The following is a 5,961-nucleotide window of genomic DNA, read 5'->3' as shown; positions in this document are numbered from 1 at the left end:
GTGTGTGTGTGTGTGTGTGTGTTCCATTCCCCTCCGATTCTTGAGAAATCTGCGGCTAGCTCGAAATTTTGTGGGCCATCTTTTTTAGCCGATTATATGCTCCGAAGCGGAATTTAGTGAGGATTCTTATGGTATCTTCAAATTCCTCATACGTCTATTAGTTCCCGAGTTACACCGAGAAAACTGAATTTTTTTTCTCGTCAGAGTAGCATAACAAATAAAAATCACTCATTAATTAATGTCTTATATTTCATTTCTTAACTTATTTCTTCTTATTTCTTTTCTCCAACTTGCATTTCTTTATATTTTCTGCCTGCTCTTCGGTGTCATATGACCTTAGACGTTGCCGCATCGAGTTTACTTTTTTCCGTGAAAAAGGGATCGTGTGTGTGTGTGTGTGTGTGTGTGTGTGTGTGTGTGTGTTCCATTCCCCTCTGATTCTTGAGAAATCTGCTGCTTGCTCAAAATTTTGTGGGCCAACTTTTTAGTGAATATATGTTCCGAAGCGGAATTTAGTGAGGATTCTTATGGTATCTTCAAATTCCTCATACGTCTATTAGTTCCCGAGTTACACCGAGAAAACTGAATGTTATTCTCTCGTCAGAGTATCCTAACAAATAAAAATCACTCAGAGCTCCTCATCTACGTTCCTTAGAAAGATTGCCATATGTTACTATTAAGAAACTTATCCCAACAACTGCAAATTTGACGCACTTTCATCGAAAACTTAATTTTAATAATTTTTATTTACTTTTATGGCGCGTTTCGCGTCATCGTCCGCCAGAACCTTTTACCCTTGATGACATGAAATGCGTCATCGTGCGCGAGAGGGTTAAATAAGTCAGATTTATCTCAAATTCACTGTCTGGGCAGACAAATATTCGGACAAGAGAAGGCAAACCAGTTTGTAGATATATATAAATATGCCGTATATTCACGTCCTTATGGATATCTTCTTGTTGATTAGGGTATAAATACTCCTGAATCCCTACAGTTTCGCTCAAACATTGTTGGAGAGCCTCCCAGATGAACGCGTATTCAATGGTGAACTCCAGGAAAAGGAACTCTTACACGTTCTATACTCCCAACATAACGAACCCTATGGTTTAAGCTCTCAGCTACTTCTGATCTTACTCTCTTAAGCCTTTGCAGTTACTTTCTTAAACCATCGAAGCCCGCCTTCCTGAAGTCAGGTATTAAGTGTTGTTTCTGCTGACTCTATCTCCATTTAATATTAAATTTAATTTCCTTATGATCACTGTTACCTAATGAACTAACCTCAATGTTGCTTATTATGTCCTCTTTATTAGTTAACAACAAATCCAAAATATTTTCTTCCCTCGTTCGCACTGTTTTGTATATAGAACGAACTTACATTAACTGAACCCACACTCCTGGAAGAAGCTAAAATTTTCTAAAGGCTACAATAAAATCAATATGACCGATGAAGATACGGCACGTCACAATGAACAAACTCACTGTCTTCTCTGTAAATACGGGTTTAAAAGGTAAAGAGTAAAACATCATGACCATGAAAAATCAGAAACAATTACATTGAAGCTTATTGTAATAGATGCAACCTTCAAATGAAAAAATCACAAATTGCAGCGTACTCTCATTGCACATTATGCGGATTACGACATGACGTTAATCCCGCGTGAATTAACCTACTGGCTTTGAAAATCAAACTAAGACCAAAACATTCAGTTCAGAAATACCATGAAGTCATCATAAATGACTTGAGATTTATCAACACGTATGTCTTTATGTCTGGTTCACTCATGACTTTGAACCAATTCATCAGCACTGGGAACGAGCCCATGTGCACACAACAGATGTTGAAAGATATTGCCAGCACCTGCGTTACCATTATTGATCAAGGGAAAGCAGGTTTTTTATGACTATATGGACTCGATGGAACGACTTTCTGAGACACGTCTTCCATCCCGCGAAGATTTTTTCAATTCGCTTCAAGAAGCAGAACTTTCCGAAAGTGATTATGAACATGCTCAGAATGTTTGGAAAGTAGCTGGGTGTCAGAGCCTGAAGGACTATTTGTTGCTTTAAGTAAAAGTGGATGTTGGCCTTATATGTGATGTCTTCCTAGAGTAGAGAGGTATTCTGAAAACCCAGTGGATGTTGGATATTGTAAATTATGTTAGCCTGCCAGGATTTGCCTATGACTTTTCTGTTAAAAACACAGCAGGAATTAGAGGTGCTTAGTAGCCCAGACATATATCATTGCATTCAAACAAATGTGCGTGGGAGCTACACAAGTGTTGTGCGTCGTTTTGTACGCGCCAATAACATCTACACGAACCCTCAGTTTAATCAAAAACATGATAGAAACACTTTCCTTTCATATTTTGACTTCAACAGTCTTTATTCCACTGTAATGCAAGAGAAGTTACCATGTGGAGATATGAAAACTAGATGAGACAGAAATGCACTGGTTTTGAGGCGGGAGGGGCTTGGTCAATCAAGCAACCGATGGCGATTTTGGATACCTCATTCTGTGCGATACATTGAGAAAACGGATGACCTCCCACTGATCATCAGAAGACAATATCATCAATATAAATTTTTCGTCAGCCACACACGAATGGTATGAAGAAGAAAACCGTCCAGCACCGTGTAAGAACATAAAACTGATTGGAACACATGCTGCTCAGGGGAAAATGCTGTTTGCTCTGCCCCTCCTTAAACTACTTATTAAACTAGGCCGGGTTGTTAAAAAGTGCATGCTATTTATGTTTAAGCAAAAGCACTTTCTTGCGGACTTCATTCAGGATAACATAGAAGCCCGCAAAGTGCTACTTGCCCTATCAAGAAAACTGCAATCAGTGTATTTCAAACAGCATTTTGGTCGATACCTGATGAACGCGGCCAAATATAGTGAAGACATAGATATTGTCACCAACCGCGAAAAGTTTTTGAAGCTGGCGAAGTCCTTACTTTAAACGCGTTGTACCCTCAATGATGGTCATGTAGTTGTAGTTCGCCATAGAAATATTCACAGGCGAATCATCCAAACTACATTGGCTACTACATCCTAAAGCTGTCCAAGCTGCGACTATATGATTTCTTTACAGTATCATGAAGGCTCATTACGGGGATCAGGCGAAACTAGTGTATTGTGACACTGATTCCTTAATAACAAACTGAAACTCCTGATCTATTAACAGAGTACTCGCAGGAACCTTTAAAAGCTATATAGACACAAGTAACTTTAGCTCCTCACATTCCTTGTACAGCACAGACAACAAAAGGCAAGCTCAGTTTCTCAAGTCTGAAGTGAGGAAAGAACCATCTCAGAAATTTGTAGGTGTAGAACAAGTGCTACTCCATCCCCATGGCAGACAGTGACCGGTTGAGTTCAGCTAGAGCGTTCCAAAGCTCATAAAGAAAAAAAATTGCTCATCAGCGATACAAAGACGTCCTATTCAGAAGCAAACATTTACCTTTGCAGCACAGCTATCAGGGATTCACAGTGCGTAATGGACGAATGAGTACAGTAAAATATCCCAAGAGAGGGATATCTGTAGTTCAGGACAAAAAGACACTGCTTTAGCACCTTGAGTTACGACCTTACGGTCATCGATAATTCTACAGGGTAGAGGAGGAGGAGGAGAAGGAAGCTGTAATCATAATTTGACCAAATTCCAATAAACATTGAGTTTGTTTGACTTGTTTATATGTCCTTTATAAAAAATGAATGAAAAAAACAATAATTGTCTTAAAATTTATTCGATTTGTGAAACATATAGACAAAACGCGTCTATGTTTCGATCTGGCTCATATAAAAAAGAAAAAAGACTCGCGAAATGTGCGCGGCAGCGCTCAGCAGGCCTGCAGCGACATCGTGCGACGACCAGGATGCGACAGGATTGCGTGGGCTCGGGGCGGGGGCGGGGCGGGGCGGCAACACTTTTTGCTACCAAGCTATTCTAAAAGAGAAATGAGACACTGGATTTGTCTCTACTATGAACCGGACATGATAGTGTTCTTAGATAGTTATGCTCTCGACCTCAAATTATACTCTGATTATTTTAAATATATTGCTTACCCTGGGCTCAGGATATATAAAAATGCATTTCGACTTAAAGCACGCGAAGCATATTGTGCAGGGCTTATGTCGTGTACTTTGCCTGATGTTTCACACTTGGGTGTGAGAAACTCTTGAAAAAATTTGTATGGAGTTTTCAAGACCGAATATTCGAGGAATGATGAACACGTGATGAGATTCGCTTCCAGCAAGTTTATAATGCCCGTATGACATCAAACATTTAACACATGTTCATAAAAAGTAAGTATTGACTTTATTGATTTTCATATTGAAGTGTATTACATTCCTGACTATTCTCAGCATAAATAATTTTCTAGTTCCTTTATCGTGGTTTGTATAACACGCTTAAATCAGTGGTCTGTCCATACAGGACCTCACTCGTCACCACCACTAGCCCCAGTGCTGCCGCCCCGCCCGCCCCGCCCGCCCCGAGCCCACGCAATCCTGTCGCATCCTGTCGTCGCATGATGTCCAGAAGGACCCGCTGCTGCCGCCGCCGCGCACATTTCATGAGTCTTTTTTCTTTTATATCAGCGCCAGATCGAAACATAGACGCGTTTGTGACTGTTTCTGCAAATCGAATAAATTTAAAGACAATTATTGTTTTCATTCATTTTGATAAAGGACATATAAACAAGTCAAACAAACTCAATGTTTGAATTCCTTTCTAGAGCAAACTGTCTGTGCAGTGCAACATTTGGGATGTTCAAAGACGTGTGTGAGACAGTGCAGGACCGTGTGACATGGTCGGTCATCAGGAAGGAGCGACGAAAAAGAAATCAAGTACCTCGGTGGATACTCAAGAACAATGAATGAAAAGGAAGCTCTAAAACCCTTCGACTCGAGAATCGCATGAGAAATTTGAATTTACCACCTCACCCTTCGATCCCTTTTTTGCGGAAAAGGTAAACTCGATGCGGCAACGTCTGAAAGAGCTTATGAAACTTTTTGAAGAGCAGGCAAAAGTGAATATATAAAAAAGTACAAGTTGAGAAGAAGAAAATAAGACGAAAAATAAGTTAAGAAATGAAATATAAGACATTAATTAATAGTGATTTTTATTTGTTATGCTACTCTGACGAGAGAAAAAAAATTCAGTTTTCTCGGTGTAACTCAAGGAACTAATAGACGTATGAGGAATTTGAAGAGATACCATAGAATCCTCACTAAATTCCGCTTCCAGACATATAATCAGCTAAAAAGATGGCCCACAAAATTTCGAGCTAGCCGCAGATTTCTCCAAGAATCGGAGAGATGGAACACACACACACACACACACACACACACACACACATGATCCCTTTTCACGGAAAAAGAGTAAACTCGATGCAGCAACGTCTAGGTCATATGACACCGAAGAGCAGGCCCAGAAAATATAAAGAAATACCAAGGTTGAGAAAAAAATAAGAAGAAATAAGTTAAAGAAATGAGATATAGACATTAATTAATGAGTGTTTTTTTTATTTGTTTATGCTACTCTGACGAGAAAAAAAAATCAGTTTTCTCGGTGTAACTCAAGGAACTAATAGACGTATGAGGAATTTGAAGATACCATAATAATCCTCCACTAAATTCCGCTTCGGAGCATATAATCGGCTAAAAAAGATGGCCCTAAAATTTCAGGCTAGCCACCAGATTTCTCCAAGAATCGGAGGAGATGGAACACACACACACACACACACACACACACACACACACACACACACACAGTCCCTTTTTCACGGAAAAAGAAAATTAATTCAATCAGAAAAAAAAAAAAGGACTTGGTGCTGCAAGTGTTTAGGGTTAGATGGCGCAAATAACCCGGGTAAAAAAATATATATAAGTTGAGGAAAATAAGAAGAAACAAGTTGAGGAAATGAGAAATAAAGAAGATAATGATACAATACATCCAG

Source organism: Eriocheir sinensis, unplaced genomic scaffold (assembly GCF_024679095.1).
Source record: "Eriocheir sinensis breed Jianghai 21 unplaced genomic scaffold, ASM2467909v1 Scaffold1635, whole genome shotgun sequence".
Classification (NCBI taxonomy): domain Eukaryota; kingdom Metazoa; phylum Arthropoda; class Malacostraca; order Decapoda; family Varunidae; genus Eriocheir; species Eriocheir sinensis.
Note: the sequence above shows the minus strand (reverse complement) of the source record.